This window comes from Oryzias melastigma, linkage group LG6 (assembly GCF_002922805.2).
Source record: "Oryzias melastigma strain HK-1 linkage group LG6, ASM292280v2, whole genome shotgun sequence".
NCBI lineage: Eukaryota > Metazoa > Chordata > Actinopteri > Beloniformes > Adrianichthyidae > Oryzias > Oryzias melastigma.
Genome location: NC_050517.1, coordinates 27,285,093 through 27,311,017, shown reverse-complemented (window position 1 = coordinate 27,311,017; position 25,925 = coordinate 27,285,093). Strand labels below are relative to the sequence as shown.

Genomic DNA, 25,925 nt, shown 5'->3' with positions numbered 1-25,925 from the left:
CCCTTTTTTTTCGTTTTTAATTTAAATAAAAAAATGGTGAATACATTTGGTTTACCTCAAAAGTTTAGAACAGATCCCCAATTTAAAAACTAAACCAAGACAACAGTCTGTCAGCTTGATGAGACTAAAGATATAATCAGGTTGAATTTATGAACCTACAGCTCCCTCTAGTGTCAGCCGGAGGTACTACAGACGCACAACCATTGAGCTTCTGGAATTCTCCAGGATATCTTGGATTTTTGCTAAAACTTAAGGCTCAAATCTTTTTCCCCTGATCTCAGGGCGTCTACTTGCTTGATTTTGCTGTTCAAACAGAAAAAGGAAAGATGGCTTTTCAGTATCAGACATCTATGGACTGGAACTTTCTGCAAAAAAACAATTCAACTTTCAAAGCTCATAACTTTTCCTCAGTTTGACATCATTGTGAAGGACATGGAATTAAAATCACTAACCTGTAATTGTTTAAATGAATTAATGGATTCATTTGTTTTATTATTTATTTATTTTACACATTTTAATTCTATGAAATGTCTCAGTACGTAAGTTACTCTGTAACTTTTATTTTTATTTTAACCATTATATGTTTGTTTTACCCTTTTATGGTTCAGTTAAAATTCCTTTAGTATATGACATATATGACATATGATTTATTGCTGCTCAAGATCATGAAGCAACCACCACCATGCCTCAATCTGGATAAAATAATTTTATGATAAACTGTTGTTCTTCTCTTGATTAATCAATCCTTCAACAGTGTTTCTAAATCTGTATTTGTCCAATAAGGAAATGCTCTTAAGACACTTTTTCTTATCAACCTCAGAACTGATGATCGTTTCACCTGTTGGGTCCAGAAATCATGTTATCAGAAGCAGCTCAGAGATTTATTCACTGAGAAAAGACGTTCAACATCTGAGTTTTTCAGGAAAACATTTACTCTTTCTTTGCCTCAGCTTTAGCATTTAAATCATTTTAAAGTAACATGCAAAAAGTGAAACAAAAATGATATTTTTAACTGCAATTTTTGTCATAAGTCGAGTTTTAATCCTCTTTTTATGTGCATGTGACGTATGCATAGAAATGATGAACATAAACAACGTTATTTAAACAAATTTACTTTATTTTCACCTAGACTTTAAATGATTTACATCTACCCCGCCCTGCAAATGCTCTGAAAAACCCTCTCCCTACATCAAATTGTTTCATTAGGCCTCGCTTGGACATTTGCCGCCGTTTTCATGATGTCTCACAGCTCAGACACTTTTTGGGGGATTTTTGTCATCTAAATTTGGTGTTAACACATTTCACCGCCAATTGACAGCCAATCTGTGGGTCAAAGGTCAACTCGATCTATAATTTAGCGATTCCTCAGACCATAATCATGTAGTTTCAAATATCTAGACCAGATATATGCAACCTTCAACACAAAACAACCATTTCTTCATGAATACAACACAGTAAAGCTTCCCCTTACAGAAAAACAAACATTCATTTGTATTTTTGTTAGTGGAGCTTTTATGATAGATATAAATGAACTAATGCTTTTCTTTCTTTTTTCATAAACATAAAAAAACCTTTTTTTCAAAATATGAAAGAGTTTATCATTTTAACAAAGGTTCGCCTGACTTCCTTTCAAAATAAAAGACACTTTTTGTCACATAGGATGATCTCAGTGCAGCAAATGTAGTTGTAGGTAGTGTGATGTCAGCACTGTTCATTTTACAGTCTGTGATGCATCTCAGCCAGAAGTTTGTAAAACCAAAATTAAATTAGACCCTTTTTCAGACCAGGGGACGTGCTTAAAATCTTTGAATTTGTTCAAAAATAGAAATCCGCCTTAAAATCCAGTGTTCCTTAAGTATCAACAACCTCCAGTGAATTTCTGTGGTACAAGATGTTCAAACATCTGTCAGAATTTCTTAGTCTGGCTTAGTTAAACTACAAAGACAAACAGCTTGATGGAGTATTTTATGGGCCTCAGAGTGACACTATACTTATTTAATTTTACTTTACTTTACTTTACAGTTACTTTTAAATTAAAAAAGGTCTTCTTCCAGAGAGCCACAGTGGCTCCAGAGCCTCAGGTTGCAGCAGACCCACGTCTAAGATGAGAGTTTTTTAAGGTGGATTTGTTGATTCTCCACAGTTTAAGGCAGAACTGCTTCTCTGTAGATTAAACGCTGACATGCATCTGAACCATTAAGTAGAGAAAAGATTGAAGACTTTCATCAGAAAACCTCAACGTCTTCAGAGGAAGAAAACAAAAAGTTCAGGCAGCATTTTAACAAATAATGAAGAACAAATCCTTCAGCGTTAAAGGACGGCACAGACTGTCCTTTGTTGCTGTTTTGAGACGCATGTTTGCATGTAACACGCTGAAGAACTCCTCTCACGTCTTCATTTCGCTCACAGTGAGAGCTCTGCTGTTGTTCCCACATTACTGCCATCACTTCCACTGTCACAGCCTGCGCTAACAAGGCACACATGCGGCTAACGCACACACACACATGCACACACACGCACACACACAGGCCCTGCGTGGTGGCAGCATATTGGATCTTCCCATGCTGATGTGCATGGCTGATCAGTGCATCCTGCTGGTAGCTATTAACATTCCTATCAGACGCTCAGCGGCGCAGGCCTTGATGGTGAAACAGTCGGATGCAGAGGCGTGAACACGCAGCTTTGACACTTCATTATGCATGAATGCGGCGATCGTCATCGCACAGCAGAGCAGCTAATTGGATGGCTGTCCGTTAAAGGTGCATCTTTCAGCACATCAGAGGTTATTTAGGGTGAAGAAAAACTCCACTGTCAAAAACGACAAACCTTTTAACTTCAAAAACCCCTGGATTCTGAAAATCTTTGAGCTTTTTATGCTGTCCGAGTTCAAACTTTACACCCCTGATGATGAAAGGTGAACATTTCAACTAAATTTCACTTAAATTCTTGTCGTTGGTACAAAACTGTTCCATCTTTGAAGATTTCATCCCAATACTTGGAGACTGTTAAAAAAGTGTTTTTAACATGTTCTTGTAACCGTTTTCTCATGATTTAGGACGCATGTAAAATCATTTATTCTTAAATCTGCATTTCTGAGGATTTATTTGTTCAAATCATGAATGAGGAGCAGATGAAAAAATTCTGCACTTGTAGACAAATAGGTCCATGAACGTCTTTGAGCTGGAACAACAAACTGAACAGCTGGATAATATCTCAAATATTGATCCCTAGTTTTGAAACACTGCTAATGTTAGATTGTATGCTAGCAGGAGAAAGTGTAAATGGGGAGGGGAAAGGGGGCGGGGTTGCTCCACATCAACGATCCCGCTCACAACTCAGAGGGGAATTTATGATGAACTCCTGCAGAAACGATGTCTCAGAAATTGACAAGTTTTTCGTTTTTGGCTAAGAAAAACAGCCATGACAATAAAAATACCTCTGGGAACGCTTTTAAAACAGATTAAAAGATGATTGTTCATTCATCAACATGTATTTTTAAACCTCAACATCAGGAAAAAGATGCTGCAAAACAAAAGCAAACATCATTTTTTGAGCTGCTTGGTTCTTATTTGACCTTCACCTTCACTACGCCTAACAGTTTACATCAGTCTTAAATCAAAGCTTTACTACTAAATTAGCTAAAATAAATGAATTTGTCGAGATGGCTGCATTTCTGAAGAAATCTAAAAATCCTGTTGTTGCTCATTGGTTTTAAATTAACTGAAGAAAGTAAAGAAAAGAAAGACTTCAATCGAATCTAGAGGCACTAAAAAGTCTTACTTGGAGCCAAATAATGTTTCATTAACCACAATTAAACGCATAGCTCCAGCAGCACTTTAACCTTCAGAAGTAGAGGGCTTTTTGAAGATTTTAGTCTCGCTACTTTACAACTTACTTCAGTATTTTACCTGTTTCTACCTGTATTTGGTTTGTGTCTGTGGTCTAATATCCATCTTTTTTTTCCCCCCAAAATTTATATAATGCAACAATTTCACTATAGACCTAAAAAAAAAAAAAAAAACTAAATCGCGAGTAAAAAATTGTTTTTTTTTACTGCAATAAAAGAAGATCGAACAGTTTTTATGTTTTACAACAAAGATCAAAAGCATACAGACAAAAGTAAAACGTATAAATTCAAAAACAAAGCAAACAGTGTGAAAAATCTAACCAAGGAAAAACCACTCAGATATTTACAGTGTTTCAAAGATTTATTTTAAGCAACTATTTGTCATATTTTTGTCATGTTTGTTTTAAACCCAAAAATTTAAATCTAATAATCTTCTTTGTACTTTTATGTTAAATTTTATATTAAAACTATCTTAAAGGCGAGTTTGCATCATTCTGACATCATTGTAAAAACTCTTGAGATTTGGCAAACACACTGGACTTAACTGACTTAATTTATAGCCTGTATAAGGGCTTCAGAACCAGAGAGATGCCATTAGTTCTCCTGGTTCTGGTCCAAACTTTAAAGACTAAAAACTGCAGTCCAGCCTGGGCTCAGAGTAGCTTCTAAAAAACTTTACCAGAACAAGAAGACCTTCAAGTTTCAGTCCAACTTTTTGTTTCTTTAAAAAAACTATTCTTTTTTCAAGTCATTTTTGGAGAGTTTAGCCGCTCTAAGCAGCTGCAGAGTTTGATTGATTAGTTTGATTTATTGGTTTATTTCAAGCATAGATTATGAAAAATACAGGACAGTTTGATGTACAGCTGGTGACAAAGATACTTAGTTGAGTGGTGTAAAAAGACAACAAAACTATTTAAATAAAGGATCAATTTGCTAAATTTAAGTCTGTAAAATTAAAGTCTTTTATTTTGAAATGTGCCAGCCACTTATCAAGAATATGAAAGCTGAGGCGTCTGCACAATGTGTTCAAAATGCAGTCACAAATTATTCAATAAAAGGTTTCTTAGCTAGAGTACATACATAGAAGAAAAATCAATAAAATTGTTCAGAAATGAAGGTTTTGGCATTTAAATAGTTTACAAGTAATTAAAATAATAACAATAAATCTTACAGTGTGAATTAATTCATCATAAAATGTTGCTTTGGAATTTCAAACAGATGAGAAATGAGTGTAGTTTTATTGAAAAACTTTTTTTTTTTTTAATCTTTTGTTAAAATGTTTCACTGAAGTCAGCAGGTGGAAATAACAGAGTGAGACCAGCTCTCTAATAACATCCAAGTGTGGCTGCAAGTGTCTCATCAGAGGAGGTGTGAGCTGTGTCTTATTAAATATGGAGGTGTGCTCTCAGTCCCTGCTGTGGGGGTCCACACCTGTTCAGGTAGCTACGTTTTTGTTTCACTTTCTTCACAGATGTGTGTTCGTGTGCTCGCTCAAGTGAGAGGACTAATTATACTCTTGACAGAACAATGAAACACTGTCAGCAAACAGCATCAGTTTGACTTCATCATTGCGATGGCTTTGATTTTAAATGCTATTTGAAAGTGAAAACTACACTTTTACCCATCTGTGAAATGTAAAATTATGATTTTAATGAGTGATATGCTTTTTTTGTGAAATTTAATGGAATTTTCCTGGAAATTAGCTAGTTCTTCTTATTGTGCCTCGATTTTTATCTTAAAAAACTTTTAGTGTGAACTGAAACACACTTCAAGGAAACAAGTATTTCTTAAAATGTTCTATAGCTGTTGATCATAAACCTTTATTTAACCAGGGTGGGTCACATTGAGATCTAAAACATCATTTTCAAGGGAGCCCTGGGTCCCTTGAAACCTTAGGTAAAACTTTCATATTATTTTTATCATCTTCTTGAAGCGTTTAGAGTATCTTTATTTAAATCGGGAGCAGATAAAAACCCGTCAAAAAACCCACATCTACTTATAGACATTTAGATCCATTAAGATCTTCGCTTTTCCTCGTCTGAGCTTCTTTTCTTTGCCACGCTAAGATTAGTTTTGGTTTGTGAGAAGCTGTAAGCAAGCAGGAGAGAGTGTCAGCAAAGATATGCTGGGATATTAGTGTAGGGTTACTTCCGCACAAATTTCAGAAGAACTCCAGCCGCTCTGCAGAAAATTGGTCTTTTTTTTTTAAAAAAAAAAAAAAAAAAAAAAAACTGGCTTTTTTTTCCCCAAAAAAATTGCTTATTCAAAATGTAATGATTTTACAGTGGGGAAAAAAATGTATTTGGAGCAAAAAATTCAAGATGGTGCCTCCATTTTAGTGATTTCTTAGTCTGTTAGTATTAGGAGGTCCCAGACAGGATGAGGAAGACAGCAGGTACGTTTTAACCCATTTTATGAATTTTAAAAACATTTTTCAAAGGAAAATAGAAAATACTTTACCTGAAATGCTACAGCAGCTAAAATAAAGCTAAAAGGCTAAACTAGCTAAGCGAACTTCTTGGTGCTACAAGCTAAAACAAACGGCTACAGTAGCCAAGAGACTTGGCCAAGATGCTAAATTAGCTAAGATTTGACATTAAACAAAGTAGCTTAAAGTAAAAAATATTAATATTAAAAAAATATATATTTATAATGCTAAATGACTATATTAGCAAATGGCAACAGTAGCTTTTTTATTTTTGGCAACAGTAGCTTAAAATTAGCAACAGTAAAATAAGTTTCTACATCGCTATTTTAGCTCATAAAATGTGATAGTGGCTAATATATGTTTATTTTGCTACATTAGTAAAAATGAATGGCTACTGTATAGGTAATAGAAGAAGGTAAAATGCTATTTTAGTTTTTCTAAAATGCTAATGGATGAAGTTTTGTTTAAATGCTTCATTATAAAAATCTCAATGTTAATTTTTGATATGTTTTCTCTTTAATAAAAAAACCTGTGGGTGTAGGTAAGCTATAGACCTTTGCCAAAAATATGAATACAAAAATAAAATACTAATCATTATTTTTTATTTCTATTTGCCTCAAAGACCCACTCTGATGAAAATTATGTTTTTTATGTTTAACTTGTTCTTATATCATTTTTCTCACGATGGAGGTCAAATATTAAGAAATTTAAGATTAAAACTGCATTTCTGAGTATTTCTGTATTCAAATTGTGGTTAATCAGGAACAGACAATCTTGAAAAAGCTTGTTGACAGAATACAATCGATAATATAGTGTGAGGAGACATAATTTGTTCAACTATGATGAAATAATCAACTTTATTCAGTAAACATAGTTAAACTCCAAGTAAGCCAGGCAGAGTCAAGCAGAAATGTTGTTTTTTTCTGAAATGTTTGCTTGAAAAAAATCTTATAAATAAAAATACTTCAACATGTTTCCTTATCTCTATGTTCTCCCTTTTCCTCCAAAGTTTTGATCCACTTTAGTGACCAAAATTTGCTTCAAACTGCATAAATCTTTGTAAGGTCCCGTTATGCACTTGAAGAACTTTTCTGTCAGTCGCACATCTTTGAATGCAGTCGAAGCTGCAGTTTAAAGTCACAACATTCATGTTAAAACTTCACTCAAATGAGTACAGAAGACACTTTTCCATCTAATAAGCTGTAAACCTTATTGTTTTGTGAAGAAAAAAATATTTATAAAGGAAAATATGCTCAGGATTTAGATACAAAAATAATAACATTATTTTAATCCTCCAGTTTTACATCTGATGATAAAAGCAACCATTCCACTGAATGACCAGCAGATGGCAGCATTGCACCAAACCTTGTCATCCAGTGTCTTCGTGAAAAAAGGTGGTGAGTGTCATTTTCTTTTATTAAAATACCCCAGAAAATGTTTGCGTCAGAATGATTCCTCTGACTTGAATTTGTGGTCGCTGCTGTCCATCATCCACCTTCTCCTTCATTCACCCATCTGCTCTGTCCCTACTTCATCCATTCATCATCCGTCAGCCTCTCCGTCCTCCATCTGTTCCCTCAGCCCGATGGTCCTTTTTTTTTTTTTTTTTTTTTTTTGCTTTTTTTTGCAGCACTTTGGTATAAATGATACATGACTTTCTATAGGCACTTCAAAAATTCATAAAAAAGAATACGTAAAACAAATTTCAAAAATGGAGTTTGGCTCCCTGAAGATGCGGGAAGTGATACTGTGTGAATTTGTGCTGCTGTAGAGAAATGTAGTAAAGTATACAAGGTGTCTTTTTTTTTTAAAGGGAAAACACAGAAATCTTTAACGAATAACTTTTTTTTTTCCCTGCTGCTTTTCTGTAATAAAAATGTGGGATTCCAGATGATTTATGAGCTTCATAAAAAGCTGAAAAGATGGACAGAATCAGCGAGAAAGGAGCAGAAACAGAGGAGAAAATGAAAGCAAAGAGGGAGAAAAGCAAAATGCATGAAGAGAACAAAAGGAGGCAGAGGAAGGCAGAGCTGTCTGTTGGTTGGAAAGACGTGGGCTGTTATTTTATTTCCTCTGTGGCTTCACAAACACGGCGCTGTCTGTCTTAGGTGCTGACGCGGCACAAGCGCAGAGACACAAACACACCAACCAACGCACAGATTAACGCACAGCCGGCACGTGCGCTGCGCTCAAACCTGCCTTTACACAAAGCCTTTGAACGTGTTTTTGCTTTTGTTGAAGCAGACGACTTCAGACAGTCTGCTCGCAGGTGCTTGGAGGATAACGTTTAGGCTTCTGAGAGGCAGAACTTCATACCTGAGATCATAGTTTGGACGATTCTGGTACTGTGTGGTTAAGAACTCAACAGAAGATCCTTAAAATATATAATCGTTAATGTCAAATTTGCCTCAGGTTAGGTTTTTGGAGTAATTTGATGTTAAAAACTCTGTTTCTTGCATGACTTTCCAATGGCAACGTCATGATTTTGAGTAAAGATGGTAGTCTGGATAGTGATGCTTCCTGCACATCCTATTGAGATGACCTCTGACCTTCACTTAAGTGCCACCTTCCAGGACATGTTTGCACTCTCTTCTCTTGTGGCCTACAACAGATACTTCCACCAACATGAAACTAGTGAGAATGCTGAAGGACTTTATTGTTGTATTAGAGCCAAAATAGAACACAATCTATTGATGCTTTTAAGGACAATTCTCCCAAAAAATAAGATTTTTGGGAGAAAATATAAAATCCCGAATGTTTCCAGTGTGTAATCCCTCTAACAATGTGTATATTATGCTGATTGTAGTTCTTAAACAAAGTAAAAAATATGAAGTAATTAAAAACATGCTCAATCTATAAGAAATCTGTAGGGATTCATCCTAACTTTAAACATTCAGTTTGACTGTAATGTATGACTTGAGCCACTAGAGGTCGCTGTGCTTTTCAGGGTTTTTCAGTGATTAGTAAAAGCAATTAAAAAAGACTTTCTTTCACAAAAGACACTCATACAGGCGTCTTTGCTGCAGCCAGTTTGTTTGCCAAAATCTCTTGAAAGTCTCGACCTTTTATATAAACTCGTGTGTGTGTTTGTGTGTCTTTGCATCTTTGTGTGTTTGTCCCTGGAGCCTTGCAGTGATCTGGGTTTAATTTGACCAGTCAGGCAGTCGAAGCCAGGGCTTCAGCAGATGTGTGTGTGGTCTGTGTATTTGTGTGTGGCCTCGGTGTTGGGGTGAGGCAGAGATCAATGCTGAGTCAAACACAAAGGTTGAAGCATAACTTACCATCCTCTCCTTTCTCTATCTCGTCCTTCTTAGGTCCTCCCCTACTCTTCCTGTTAATAAGCGTTTCTACGTTCACATGTGCAAAGAAGATCAGTGAAAACTGAATATTTATTGCTAATAATCAAAGTTAAGTCCCACCGGCTGAAAAATATGTGTAGTAGTGTTTGGGGCTCAACTTCTAAAGAAGTAACCGTTGTTTCTGATAACCGCACCAACTTTGTCATCTGAGTAGTGTTCATATGGAAGCAGGCTTTGGCCCTGTGTAGTTTTGTGTTAACTAAAGGTGTGGCTTTGAGTATGAGTTTTGGTCAAACCCTAATAACATTCTTTTGCAAGTTTCTTACTGTTTAACAGCTCAAGTTAGCCAAAGCCTTCTAACCCTTTGACGCCTGAGTTTTCACCGGTAACAGCAAATAACACCAGTTCTTTAAACCATCGTAACTCTTCGTTTGTTTATACATTTAACATAATTACAACAGATTCTGTCGCGGCGCAAAAGGTGCTTTTCTCAGCATCCAAATCCACTGGAATTACGTTATTTGCGTAAACAATTGAATAGTTTGGGTAATTCAGAACTTCAACTCTGGAGCAAAAGCTTCGGGGTTGAAAACTTGTGTTTTTATTTGATGCTGACCAAAAGATACATTAGACAATTAAATTCCCAACAAGTCAGCAAAAGTTTAAGGTCTATAAAATTATCTTTGAGATGAGTTTTTGCATTACCATGGTTCCTTTTGTCAAGTGTTGCTTTTCTTTGTGTTGTTATAACAATTAGGTGTTCACATTTTTTAACTGTCGGGATAAGTTACGTTTCAACCTAATGGAACCTTTAAGTCTGTGTTTTTTTTCTCATGGTTACCATTTTCCGATGGGTGGAGTCGTTACTTCCTTATCTTTAAGTCTTGCGAAGAAAAAAGAAAACAGTTTACAAATGTCTTCCAACATAAGAACATCTGTTCCTAAACGGTTTAAATTAACATTAATCTGTGTGGTGGAGACAAACAGACAATAGAACAGGGATTTAATTGGCTCAATGCCCATTACTAATGCTATGATAATTGATCCCCCTGTTGTGTGTCTGTGCAGGCGAGATTTTGCTTCCCCGCTGTGTTTGTGTTTGTACAGTTAGTGTTTGTTTGCTCGCTGAGAATGTGTGTCTTACAAGGTCACGCCTCAGGCTGTCTTTGCTGACACACACACCTGTAGTTCGGTCTCTGATCATGTGACTAGCTGTCATGGTAACTGTCACCAGGCACAATGATTGATCAAAGACTTGCGTGACAGGAACAGATGAGAACAAACAGACCCGACGTGTCAAGTACACAAGCAGGCTGACAGTGCAACACAACAAAAAGCTCACAAACGTACCTCTGTTTCCACCCCGATCTGATGAGCTGTTGACTTCTCTGTTGGGGTGCCGGGGTGGGGGTTCCATGGCTAACTGCATGTATGTGGGAATCTGAAGTGACGGCTAACTCAATAACTCAGTTTGATTGGGACCACCTGCAGCTGAAAGCAGAGAAGACGAACCCTCAAAGCAGGACAGCCTTTCTAACCATGCCCTACTGTAGTATTAGCTAATTTTGGAAACATCATGCTGAGATTTTTTTCAAATTATTTCTTTTTACACATCCACTAACTACCCCCTGGGAAACCCTGTAATATTTATAAACAATAAAAAGAAACGTATTAGCTGAATAAAAGTCTAATTTACCAGGGAACAAAAGCTAATTGTTTGCAGATGTTTCTGACCCATCGGCACTCCATAAACTATAGTAACTTTAACAATGTGACTTATTGGACCATCAATCTGAAACCATAAAACCAGAGTGAACAAATGAGTTTTATTTTGTCGGTTTAACATTTCTGTTGGAATTGTCTCATCAAGTCTCACAAACGCTTTACTCACAACTGTCCTTATGGGTACTCTTTGCAGGTGAAAATTGGGCATGCAGGTGAAACATCAATGGCGCAGACTACTTAGTGAGCGCATAGAGCTAAAATGTAGGTTTTCTTTTTTTTATGTGGCCACAAGTCGTAGCGAAGACTTCAACAACACAGAGGGATAAGTAAGGGTGAGGTAGGTGAGACCTAGGCACGTTGTGCGGATTTTTCCCTCTGGGAACTGCAACCTTTACGTGGTGGAGGGATTTGAGTGCTCGAGTGATTCCAGGAGATATTCTGTTTGAGGCTTTTGCCCCTGATAGGGTCTCTCATGGAAGACAGGTTCTGGTTGAGGAGCCTGACAAAGAGCGGTTCAGATTCCCTTTTAACCCTTGTGCTATCCTAGGTATGTTGAGGTTAGGAGTGGGGTCATCTGGACCCCACAAGACAGTGCACTGAACTTTTTTTTTTTTTTTTTACAGTGATTCTTGATTTACACTTGTCTGTGGTAGACTTGAAATCTTGTCCACCTTCATCCACATTTGTCTTGGGAGAGATAACACATAAATGTAAGGCTGGGGTCATTTGGACCCCTTAAGGTAGCACGAGGGTTAAGAGAAGTACAAAGATTCTGTTACATCGCCCGGATTGGCGTCATTGGAGCCCCACTCTGGAACCAGGCTTGGGGTTGGGGCTCGCAGGAGAGCGCCTGGTGACCAGCCCTCCTCCCCATGGACACTGGTCGACATTGGACCACTCTCCTGTATGTCCACCACCTGAAGGAGAGCCCAAAAAGGGGCTGGTGCAATAGGGTTTGAGTGGAAGTCGATGGTGACCCAAACCCCAACCATGGAACTTGGCTTTCAGGACATGGAACATTACCTCTCTATAAGAGAAGGAGCCTGAGGCTGTGTGGAAGGTTGAGAGGTATCGGCTAGATATAGTTGGGCTCACCTCCATGTACATCTTGGGTTCTGAAACTCTGTCCCTTGAGAGGGGTTAGACTCTACCATTTTGGGTTGTCAGATGGTGAGAAGTCTGGCTGGCTTGTGGGACTCCAGAGACCTCCTCCAAATCCTCCGCCCTGTGCAAGGAGCCCATTAGTGCTGTCCAAATGTTAAGTGTGCAAAACCAACACTTTTAAATTAAACTTGAACTCAGTGTAGTTATATAACACTTAATTCATCTTAATATTTTGCATTAACCTTTCACACCTGGTTTAACAACATCGGAGTAAAACTGTGTCTTTCCTGAAAACTGCTTGTCAATCACTGAATGATAGCTGGAGCAAAAATGAACAGTCCTGTGACTTTTTGCCGTTTACCCTCTAACTGTCTGATGATCAGTTTCTAGTTTGTTCTGGGTAAACACACCAAAATGACTTTTGCTGTTGGCATCAAATATCGCTGCATCTTGTGCTTAACTCAGACACCCCAGGGCCCTTAAAGAAATTACCGCACTCGCTTCTCTGGGAATTAGAGCGGGCTGCAAAAATAGCAACAAATCTGAGGGAAACTGATGAAGAACAGTCTTAGAAATGACAAGAAAATGTACATTTTGGAGGTTCATCCTCCTTAAGTGGCTTTGATGAATTCTGGCTTCATAACCTGCAGGTTTAATGTTTTGTTTTTATCAAAATTGTTCCATTCTAATCTCACACTTTTCTTTCAGAGATAGAGGTGTGGGGGTGTCATTTAGTACCAGTGGTGGGTAAAACAACAGATTTCAGGACTGATATGATACCAAGTAATTGGAACCCTAATGTTGCTGATATAAATTTGACCTTTTATACTTTTTAACACCAGAGAAAACAATCCTTCCCTCAGGGAACTCGTCTCCCAGCAACACCTCTCCAACTCGTGGTCCACTTTGCTCAGTAAACCTAAGGTAAGGCCGCGCCCCCAACACAACTCAATGTTTTTACTTTAGCATGATTTTAATTGACTTTAATAAAGTTTATTTTCTGATGATCATTTGCTAAGTAATTTTTCTTACATAATTCAAAAAGATCCTTATAGGATTCTTCAGTCCTATGCATCTAGCTGGCATACAAGTCAATATATGATAGGAAAACCACAACAACCATTGGTGCAAGATTGCATCAGAATCAAAAACATGTGGTGAGACTGCAGAGTTCAACAAGAACTACAGCGCTATAAAAATCCATCTACTCATAAGTCATTTAAAAAGCCTTTGTCTAGGACATGGATCTGCAACCTGCAGAGCCTCGTGTGGCTCTTTAATCTCTCATTGATGGCTCCTCTGCCAAACAAAAGACATGTTGACGTCGGAGTCAGCAGCTCCCTGCTAAAGGTTGCCTAACCAAAACTACCTAAAGAAAACAAACAAACAAAGCCCAAAAACTAAGACTGCCAAGGTCCAACCCCAAACTAAAATAACAAAACCCAGCAGTGTAAGACTGCTGAGGACAAAGAGGAAAAAAAAAGAAAAATATGAAAAAAACAGCATTTTTGTAAAAGGATTACTTAATTAGAATTTATTGAATAGTTAAATTTATAAATTGATGGCTGAGGTGCACACAGATGATAAACTGTGTAGGTTTTTACTTCTCTGTTGACCTGAAGACGTCTCGTTTGCTCAATGCTGCCCCCAGAATGCACAGATTTTATATGCAAACAAAGCAAAACTTTGGTAAAAAGTTTGATCTTTTATGAGTTAAAAGCACATATTATCTTGCACTCCACAACATTAATTACCTGCTGCCCAGATCTGCACTGAGATGATCCTATCTGGCACAGAGCATCTTTTATTTTGAAAACAAGTAAAAAAGAAAATCACATTTTGAAAGATGCTAGGTCAGGGGTGGCCAACCCTGGTCCTCAAGAGCCTCAACCCTGCCTGTTTTCCAGCTCTCCCTGGACTGATTGATGCTGACAGTTGAAATCAGGTGTGTTCAGTCAATCAGGATGTGGAATCATTTACGTCAACTAATCAGCAGGAAGCTGGTCAGGGAGAACTAGAAAACAGGCAGGGTTGAGGCTCCTGAGGACCAGGGTTGGCCACCCCTGTGCTAGGTTCTTTATTTATGTTTTTGTTGGTGCCAAAAAATAGACATAGATAAAAAAGGTAATAATGCAAATCCAAATCTCTTAAGTAAAACTATGCGGCTCCATCTAGGTATTGATCAGTAGAAAACGAGCCCAAATGGCTCTTTTACTGTTAATTGTTGCTGACCTCAGGGTCTAGGACAAAGATTTTCTTTTTACCACCACCTAAAACCTGGAGCCAGTCTGATGCAATGCTATTAAAATAAACTTTAGCCACAAGAGTCAATTGTACAAACCAAATACTCATTTGTGGACATGAAATTATGTCTTTGTACTTTTTTTAATTTCACGTTTCCTTTAAAAAAATTAATACATAAATAATTAAAATTGTCTGTTTATTTGTTTCTCAATTTTAAAATGAATATTAGGAAAATAAACATATTTTTTCCTTTCATTATGTTAGAAAATACGTTTTCAAGAAATGAAAAGAAGAAATGCAAATTACTTAACTTAGTTTTTGCTCAAAACCATGGTGACCAACCTGAACATTAACCAAAACACAAATAATGATGTTTATACCAACCCAAGACAGGTGGTTAGTTAAATTGAGCGTACCTCCGCCGGTAAAGCAGCAGCCTGGCTCTGATAGACTATCTTGTTTAAATGACTCTCAGAAAGGATGATTGCTGTAATGTCGGGCTTTTCAGAATGCATCTGTAGCTCATTCAGAGTCTTAAATAAACCTCGATCATATTGTCTCTGTCCGCCATGGAGCTTTCCTCCATATCCATTTTCTTACCCAACAAATAAGGCATTATGTCAACATCATGATTAGTTGCCCATTTTGTTTACATGCTTTTATTATTTCATAGCTAACATTTTTCATCAGAAGTCCTATATACAAAAATTTCACTGCAATTAAACTCTTGAGAACTTTGTAACTATATATAATTGTTTTAATAGAAGTAGATGTGTTATGAATAATTTTTAATTAGATCGGGCATCAATCAGTAGCAATACTAGGGTATGTATCAATATTATCAATAATTGGATTGACCCTCAAGGTTTTTATTGGCCTATGTGAGGTTTATTATTCAATAGTCAAAAGAAAGACCCAATCTACCACATTTAGTACAATTTAAAATTAAGTGAAGAGGAAATAAATGACTCACTAGAACCTTGTAAACATAATTTTTAATGAAAGCTTTTTTGTTAGAAAGATTTCAGACTCTAATTTGGATTTCACAGTGAGCCGGGGAAATTTAAAGGTCAGCTTTACTTCTCAGGAAGTTTAACACTTTGTAGTCATCAAATGGGGCATAGCCATTGAAAGGTGGTGATGACTAAACCGATGTTTGTACAGTAAACAACTTTATTGTGTATCTAAGAATAAATGCACACTGAAAAAAGTGGAACATTGGATCAATTAACACAAGCTCTGTAATCTGTAACATATATATATATATATATATATATATATATATATCAAATTACATTTTTGATCAGAGTAAACCATTAACTCAAAATTTAATTTTGATGAAATCTAGTCTTAAATGTTACAAATTACATAGCATTTGTTAATTGATCCAATGTTTCACTTTTTTCAGTGTTTTGTCAACCCTACAGACTCGAAAAATAATTAAAAAAAACTCATGTTTCTGGTCAGGGCTGCCAAGATTAGTCGACCAGTCAATGACTAATCGACTATTGAAATAGTCAGACTAATTTAATATTCGATTAGTTGTTACTTTATATTATATAGAGTCAGAATCTAGTAAAATTGAACAAAGTTCTGAGCGTTCAACACCAAAAAAAACACTTTTTTAATATTTGAGTTGGTGAGACCAAAATGTAATCTTTTGTGAAAAATAGTTCCTTTGTTTGAAGGACTGAGGCTCCGCAGTTCATTTAAAGTTTAATAAGGTATCATCTTCATTGTCTTTATTTGACAATGGTTAAGATGTGTGCTTTACATCCACTTTGTGCATGACCCGATTAGTCGACTAATCTGAAAAATAATCAGTGATTAGTTGACTATTAAGATAATTGTTTGTGGCAGCACTATTTCTGATACTAAAAGTGTGGCTTTTTGTTTTCCAGAAAATCACTATTCAGTTAGTGTTGTATCGTTTTACCATCACTGAACTACTTGAGTTTCTTTTTTAACCACAGTTTACTGTCTTCTGTGATGAGACTTAGCTTTTGCAATCAACCCTAGTTTTAGTGTCTTTTGTGTCTTTCATGAAATGGTCTAGAAGTTTTACTTGCCTGATATACAAGAGCTGATGTCCATCCAACTCTGATCCCACTTGTCCGCAAGGACTTTTTGAATCGCTTTGTTTTAAAATCTTGATTGTGTATAGTGCTTTTTCCAAAGGCATGCAACCTATTAATATATAGGAGATTGTGTGCATGAATTGAGTGAGTCTCCAATTAGTAGATCTGGCAAAAAAGTCTCTTTAATCATGGTGTATATTAGAAGGCCTTTAGGCTCTAGCTTGTTTTCCTTGATTGTCGCTGTCTCTTAGGCACGGTCTGACACCAAGTATTAGGTTGTGTCCCCAGAAGCAATTCAATGGAAATTGGTCATTTTTTTTCAAATATGTAAACAGGTTTCATCTTTTAAAGTTTAACTAAAAATGTCAATGATATTTAGTGTCACACCGTCTTAGGAAGTACTATATACTGTAGGAGAGAAGCGTTCCAAAGAACTGTAGAACTATAGCCTTGTTTCTACTGAGCACTCCAGTATGGTACGGTATTTTGAGCCTTTCCATTTTTTAATAGACTCATTAAAACGTTCCAACCCTATCAGTTGTAGGCCCACAGAAAAATAGAACTGGACAGTTGGGACGAGTAGCCACCCGTTGATTGCAGAAAGTCATGACGACATTGGAAAGCACCAGTATAGCCCTAAGCTATCATTTCTGTTTTCCTCTTTACGCCGGTATTCTTCTTTGCCGCTCGCAATCTTCTTTCAAACAACATTAAATTCCTGTTATAGACAAAGTAAAGCAAGAAAAAGACGAGCTGCTGGATGACCTCCCTTGTTGTTGCTTTTCTATTCGTTGCACCACAATGACTCAATGACACGCATGGGCTGTGAAAACAAACCACTCAGTGGAAGCGATGCTTAACTGATTAGAAATGCTCACCAGAATTAAGTGTTCTGCGGTATTCCTCCCGTACCGGACCACTTAGTGGAAACGAGCCTTTAGACCAGCAACATCCTGACATTCAACAAAGGATTATTATTTTAGATATATGGCTTTTCTCATTGTACACTAAGTGTTTAAATAACAAACAAAAAGATACATATGAGGTTCTTGGGATCCATCAATCTCGCCTCATCCATGTTTCCCTGCTGAGTTGCACCTCACTCTACTAACAGTTGTTAGTTCTCTGTACAGCTCAGAGATGAGTTGAAATATGGGTGTGTTACAGCAAGGTTTCAAAAAACATGGACCGGCCAATGGAATCCAAAACTCTGTGTTAGTGCACTCTAGATAACTGAGTATCAGCAAAGGGTGAAACTTTATTAAGTGATGCTCCAAACAGATCATTTCTCCTTTTTGTGCTACATCAAGGTCTGATGAACAGTATGATTGTGTGCCTGTTGCCATGGCAATGCTTGTCATTTCTCTAAGCAAATCTGTAAAAGGAAAGAATGCTTAAACATCTGGCTCATTCATTTCATTTTAGGCCAAGAATAAATAAATAAAAAAAACAAACAAGCCTTTTGTAAAGATTTGTTGTAAAACAAATAATGTAACCCACTGATCATTCTAACATCTGCTTATTAGTGAAGTCTCACTGATGCTTTGTACCAAAAGATCGTTCTAATGGTTTGACCTCTGTTATTTTGTGAGATTGAACTGCCAAACACGAGAACAACCTCCACCTTTTCTCTGGTAAAACTCCAAAAAGGTCTACTTCTGCTTTACTAAAACTTCAAACCGAACAAGTAAAATACCCAGACTAGTACAAATTATTTCAATGACCGAGGCCATTTAAAAAAAAAGCACATAATGAATGTATTCAGTTCATCTATTTATTGAAATATGCGTCACATCTCCTTCTGAATCCACACATAACCATTGAGGTGAGGACTGAAAAGCAAAAACCCACATGCCGTCAAAAAGAAACCTTTCAGAGTCTGAAAAATGGAATTAGTGATCACTAGATGACAGGTATTGATTAAATGTTGTGGGATGCGTGTTTGTCTGCAATGGGACTCAACTGAAAGGTCAACACAAAAAAGCGAGACATTTTGAAATCCAAAACATTTTTGAGATGAGACTTTCATGAACAAAGGCTGTCTTCTTTCTTTTGTATTTTGACCTCTTAATGTAAAGATTGGTGCTCTTTCATCCCCTCCACCTGAGCACAGACAGTCCTTAGAATTCACCAAGTCTTACAGTGATGCATAAGGTTATGTGGTAGCACCGCAGTTCTGTCCTCCAGCTGAGTGAGTTACGGTACTGTTGGGGAAGGAAAAAAGAAAATTATGGCTGGAGCTCATTGGGCCAAGAAACCGCTGGCCAATTTGACTGGTCATGGGTTTAAAAAAATCAGTCTTGGGCCTTAGTCACAACTGCCCTGTCTGCTAATGAAAACTGGGCAAACCTGTATGAGGGCGCAGGTGACCCACTGTAAATGTCAAAGTTGTAGCCCCCTCACCAATTCTGTAGAACAAAAATGTTCATGTACATTTTTTCTATGCTGTGAGTGACAGGTTGTAATTAAAATGTATACAACACATAAGGGTAAGTAGGTGAGACGCAGGCACATCTTATGGCTTTTTCCTTTTTTTTAAACCACTTATACTGCACAATGGACCTATTAGTTTTGTTCAAGTGTTAAGCATTCGCTCCTTGTGTGCAGTCTGTTAGAATTTTGTAAATTAAGCAATCATAGTGTAGTTTGTGTGGGTGTCCTACAGCCACTGACGCATCTCAGGTGATGTGCAAGTCTGTAAGGGGCCAGTAAACTTGCATGTTTCAAATGACTGGAGTGGGACGTAAGGGCACCACAATTGGACAGCATCACTTGTTGCTATGCCATTTTTTTATGTCTAAAAAACTAAACCAAAATATGGCCTCACTCGTACACCATAAGCGTTTGCATCTTACATTATAGCCTTACAAATATTTCACGAAACACTTACCAGATCTACGACATAGGTATATTCCATTTCCATGGTGCTCCGTAACCCGTGTGCCATCCTAGGCATGTTGACGTTGGGAGTGGGGTCATCTGGACCCCACAAGACAGCACGCTGAACTCATTTTTTCAATGATTTATGATTTTCACTGGTGTCCATAGCAGGCATGAAATCCTGTCCACCTTCATCCACATTTGTCATGGGATGGATAACATGTCAATGTAAGGCTTGGGTCATCTGGGCCCACAATTATGAACTGCAAGACACACACTGAGCTCCTCTTAAGATGCTGCTGTTCCTCTCTTCAACCTTCCATGGCCTTGGACAACCCAATTATCTGCAGCACCTGAAGGGGTGCATGTAACCAAGGCTTTTAGTCAATATGCTCTCGGGCAAAAGAATTACTTAACTTCCTGTTGTCTTTAGTTGTAAGAAATCTGAAAGCTGCTTCAGATAAAAGACAGAGGATAAGATCTGAGCTCACTCCCAGTAGGATTTGGTCTGTATGGTACAGAATCAAGTGGATATCCCATAATGTTTTCAGACAAACCCTTGAGTAGTTTCCAGGATGTTGATCAAAATAGACGAATAGAAAAACAAATCAAGAAATGAAACAAAAAGATTTGCCTTTGTCTTTCTGATGCTGCCTTTAGAAAGCTCTACTTCTTCTCTGCTTCTTCTTTATTCCCATCATTCATCCTGATGTTCTCCTTCGCTACATCCACAAACCTAATTTTTTTGGTCTTCTTTTGGGCTCTCTCCTGGTATCTCCAACCTCCTTTTTAATAAAAATAATATCGTCTGAAAGTGTCCAAACCATCTCTTGCTGCATTGATCTCTAAAACATCTACCATGATCTGTTCCTCTGATGGATTCATTGGAGCATGATCTTGTCCATGCTCCTCACTCCCAAATAGATATGGGACCTCTTTTTTCCAAAGTTCTCTCATCTTTTCTGTTTAATATGAGTTGTTGCATCATGTTCTGATTCATCAGCTCCACTTTCTTTCAGCCCATTCTTGCAGATTTTTTTTTCAAATACTGTTGTATGAATTCTTATAAGAACTCATTTAGATCCGTTCCTACATTTCACTTTTTCATCCGGGTAACTGGAAAACCCCCACATGTACGGCAGAGCCCTTTTCTCTGCTGCCAGACTCCAGAGAAAACATGCAGATCTGAGAGTAAGGCTGACTGCATTTCCCCTCTGGAGCAAAGCACTGGTTTGATGCTGTGGAACCGAGTGTCTCAGCCTGATGGTGTTCATGTCACTTGTTTCTGTCTTTATTATTCCCAGAGGATTCCAGCGTTCCCTCTGGGTTTGTTCTTCCCATCAACCTCCTTTTGTTTTTGTTCTTCCTGCAGCAGTTGTGTGTTTGTGTGTGTTTTTTTTGTATGCACCAGGTGCCTCCTGAGTCTTACGGATGACGAGAGGAAGGATGCAGTGTCACTTCAGTCATGGCCTCTCATCTGTCTCCCCCCTCTCTTACTTAACCAGAGTCTACAAAGACACACAAACTGGTGCCATGGTTTTTCCCTCCTCCTTTCTTTTTTTTTTTAAAACCTCCCAAGCTCATTGGCATTTTCTCCTGCAATTTCACTCGCTGTCATGTCCTCTACCTTCAACCTTTTCTTACTTTCTGCTTCACTCCTCTTCTCATCCTTCCTGATTCTGAATTTGCCATCTCGTCCTCCGTTGTAATCCTCTGTGGAGCCATTTGTGGGATGAGGCTCTCGTCTCTGCTGCAGCATCAGAGATATCCAAACAAATGAAATTAAATGGAGGCAAAGGAGGAGGAGGAGGGGGGTCTCCTTGCAGCAGCCTCCAAATATGCAACACTGCAGCTTTTGAGATTATGGAACGTTATTGTTAAACACAGCTTCATTTTACATGAAACATACAGGAAAATTCTGGGACAAGAGAAGCTGTGAACCTGCCTTTGACTGTGCATCTACACCCTCAACCTCCTTCTAGATTCACTCCAGTGAAGGACCATTTCCTCATTGATGTTTGGCACGAGAATGTTAATGAAAAAAAAAGAGTTTCCAGCCTCCTCCTCTGTGAAGAAGCTCATTTCATCGGGAAAATCTGAATTCTACACCTACGAATTCTTCTCCTACCCCTAAGACTTCTCCATACCCATCTAAATCTGGAGCTTTAGTGGTGGCCAAAATGTTTTTTTAACCCTTTAACACCTGAACTCCAGTGTTTTTTGTTTTTTTGATGTACTGTATTTTTTTAATTGGTAACATGATCAATGTAATTCCAGTAGATTCTGAAGGAGAATTACGTTGATTGTGTTGCCAATTAAAAAGTTACAGCACATTAAAGATTTCGTGTTTAATTGTCACCGGCGATGCCTCAGGTGTTAAAGGGTTAAAGGAATGCCGTAATGACTTGAGGCTGGTTATCCCTTGGCGAGGAGGGTGATCCGCGCCGGAGGAAAGACGCATTTCTTGTGAGTGTTTGCTGAAGAACAGAAGTTTACATTTAAATGCGCTATGTCTTGCTATTATGCTGCTTCATGTTTATCCATCCAGTCCTTGTGCTCACCTGGCAGGTGTGGCTAATGTGTCTTAATTGGCACCTGTTGGCCATTTCGTTTGGAGGAGGCCTCATTAAGGCATACATGGAGCAGAGCAGCAGGCTGTGTAGCATTTGGGTTTTACTTTGACTTGTGCTGGTCTGTTTTTTTTCTTTTCTTCCTCAGTCATCTTACACTGCTGAGTTTTGTTATTATAGTTTGGGGTTGGACCTTGGTAGTCTTGATTTGTGGGCTTTGTTTGTTTACTTTCTTTAGGTAGATTTGGTTAGGCAACCCAGGGAGCTTCTGACTCCAACGGTCGACATGGCTGGGCCAGCAGTCTCTCTGACTTCTTCTATTTTTGGCAAAGGTTCCAATTCCCTCTTGGTTTGTCTTCTTGTTTTAACCAGCATACTAATTATTTCGTTTCAGGACACAGCATTTCCTTTATTTAATAAACTGTATTCCTTTTATCCTTATTGGTGTCCAATTTTTGTTATTGTCTGCTTTTGTATTTTCCCCCCTAGACCAGAGCCAGGTCTACCCATAAGGGAAGTAAAAGTAAATAATGATGTTTTCCAAGTAAGGCCAGCTACGCACTAATGTAGATGACCTGCAACTATAGATGACGTCATCAAGGGTGAGCTACGTCCGAATTTGAAGACACCAGTTTTCGGCCCTTGTTTCAGCATCAATAAGTCCCCCTGACCCCACCAATTTAAGGAAGCTAAAATATCAAAGACTGAAAACAAAACTGACAACTTTTTTGCGCTATCAGACGCTCAAACCTCAGACGACACAGAGGACATTTTGTTTTGTTTTTTTTAAGAATACAACCTGAGAAAATGAACACTTTGAAGAAAAGGAAGTGGTGTTTTAACTTGTTTTTGTTGCATTTTTCTGATGATGGAGGACATACGTATATGACAAAATTAGGCTTAAAATTGCATTTCTGAATTAAGCTTGTATTGATGATTTCTTAATCTTCAAGTGGAAAGAACATTTTTTTAATCCTCCTTGATCTGCCCCTGCCATCCAGTGAGGCTTTTCTGTCACTTCCAATATATATATATTTTCCTTTGTGGTGGGAATCATTCCAGTGTAAAACAGTGGAACATTTTATTACTTTTCTAAGTTCTTTGAAGAAGCAACAGAGGAAGAAACTGACCACGAAGAAAATGGATTTGAGCCACAAGACTGATCAGGTTAAAACAAGTTTACTTTTTGTGCTTTTGTTTGCCTTGAAAGAAACCTGAGCTTTTAATATTCCACACAGAGACGACCTTTGCCAAAAGCAAAAAGATCATCAAGCAGAGGCGGGAAAATGTTATCTGAAAGGTTTGCTCATGGACATGGACCACCAGGACCAAAAAAGGATCAACTTGTATTTAAAAGCCCAGCCATTTTTTAATCCTCATTTATTCAAGAGTCTCTGAGTTTGACTCCAAGAATATTCTGAACTCCAGAGTTTTGTTCTTTGAAGAAGCTAGAAAAACTCAAATCTGAGAGCTTTATCTGCTGAGTACAGAAGATGCATACAGGCTACAAAACAGACCTTGTCTGTTGGAACCTATTCACATCCCACTATTTTCACACCACAAACTATAGAATCAAGCATCTTCTGAAAATAGGATCCCTGCGAGAACAAGTAGTAAGACTCTTTTTATTGTTGCTTCTGGCTATTGCTGCACAACTCTTTACCTAAAAATGTGTATTTATTTATTTATGTATTATTTGAATCCATTTGTAAAGATTAGAAGATAAGATTTCTTGTAAATGAATTGCTGATACTGGAGAAAAGAAAGATCAACAGGAGAAGGAACTTCTTGGAGGAAGAATGTGGAAACATCAATTGTCATTGTCTATTCTTTATGACCTTCATGCCAAAAGTGTCTTATGTAAACAACTTAAGTCTCTTTATTGATCCACCAGTAAGTTTTCAAAAGATCGTCTCAAATGTACCAGGTCTCCCAGCGTTGAACATTTTTCAGTATTCAGGTGAATTATTCTAAGATCCTGTTCTTGCTTCAAAAAATACTTTTCTGTGCTTTGCATTTGATCCGTCCATCTCCCCGTCTGTCTGCTCTTTATCATCATCTGTCGTCCATCCAGTCATCTTCCATCCACTCTGCTTCTCAACCATCCATCTCCTTCATTACGTCTTCTCTGTCATTTTTTGATCTTCATCCGTGCTTTGTCTGTCTATATGCTTTCCTGCGTGAGCTGTTGGCAGCATCGCTAAAAGGCTGTCAGCGCTAACCTTTACCTCCACCCGTCCTCCCTCACAAACCCTTTTCAGACCAGGAGAACGGATCGCTGTGGAGTCGCACCTCCTCTGTGACACCGTCGGCGAGGCAGCAGACGAACGCAGAAACAGAGACAAAAGTAGAGGACATGCAAAAAAAAAGAAAAAAAAAAAACACATTTGGACAGTAATTACAGAAAGATGAGCTTTGACAAACATGTATTGATCTTTTTGTCTGCTTAAGATCAGAAAACCAATCGGTGACCTTTACTTGTTTCCTAAAGAGAATGCAGCTGCACTTTTGTATAAGAGTCTAATGAAATATTAACAATGACTTCATACAGAAGATGCATAAAAACCCCATTAAAGATCTGATTTAGTTGTTTTCAGAAATAAAAAGTAGAGTGTGGAGCGTTCCGCAGCTGCAGGTTTTTCAGCTCTGCATTAAAAACCCAGAGGTCAGAGGAGGTCTGAGCCTCGGACGTCTAGAAGGACTCTTTCCCGGATCCGCAGTGCTTTTCCAGTGAGCGCTGCTGTTGATTCTTGGGGAATAATCAGATTTGTAATGTGACTGGACAGGTGTGAGCGTGTGCTGCTTCACACAGCTGTCAGCCTTCCTGCTGGATCACACTGGTGATTTTTCACAGGAAACGGCGAGGCGAGGCTGTGACCGGGACGCCGCAGTGACTCACCCGCTAATGGAGTGCTACTCAACCTTTCGGTCGAACACAACAACTCTAATGGCGACACGACGGCAACAATTCGATTCAAACCGGTCACAACACAGTGTGTGAAATTTGTTTTTACTAATTGAATGTAATTAGTCTGCAGCAGGCGACTCTCTTCACACAGAAGGACTCGATTTCTTTGTGTTCTTCACAAAGACGCTAGCCTCTGCTCATTTCACACCAATGTTGTGTCCTTTTTATGTCTGAAAGAACCTTAACAGGCTCTGAAATCACAACACTAAAGCGTACTCTCCATTTTCTCAAACAGTAAACAAAAAAGAGATTTTATCATCAGGGAATCTTTGCAATAATTTCACATTAACTCTTAATGTGCAGCGTTTTCTCTGTGATGGACAGTTTTAACTGAACTGTGGGAATGAAGTCTATAAAAAAAAATGCAAACACAACAATGCACAGGAACCCTGAGGTTCTTAACTATCCAGTTGGTGGGCGTGCAGTCACAACAGACTTATAAATACCGATACACCTGCACTAAGAAGAGCTCAGCTTTAGTCTTGTTGACACCAAAACCAATTCAACACAGACGAGTTTAAGGTGTACACATGGCAGCTTCTGCTGGTGCTGAAAATGAGATTTGATAGAAGATTTTGAAATGAAACAGAAGAATTAATATTAAAAAGTTTGAAAGTGGAAAATGAAATTAAGTTAAAAAAAAATAAAACGCATAAAAATATACACCGCATTCTCCGGACTAGAAGTCGCTCCTGAGTATAAGTCGCACCCCTGGCCAATCCATGAAAAAAAAAATACATGACTTATAGTCCGTAAAATATGGTGTATATGGTGTGTGTGTA

The 25,925-nt window shown here is 37.9% G+C and overlaps 1 long non-coding RNA gene across 2 annotated transcripts in view; it reads left to right on the top strand.

The window, feature by feature from the left end:
* The first annotated feature begins 4,492 nt into the window (after positions 1–4,492).
* Positions 4,493–25,925, top strand: part of LOC118598879 — a 52,446-nt gene continuing 31,013 nt past the window's right edge. Inside the window, exons 1-2 of one of the 2 annotated variants that reach the window (XR_004948093.1) lie at positions 4,493–6,242; positions 7,574–7,672. This is a non-coding gene — a long non-coding RNA (uncharacterized LOC118598879). The remainder of the gene's footprint in view (positions 6,243–7,573; positions 7,673–25,925) is intronic. The other variant, XR_004948092.1, reaches the window with a different exon arrangement.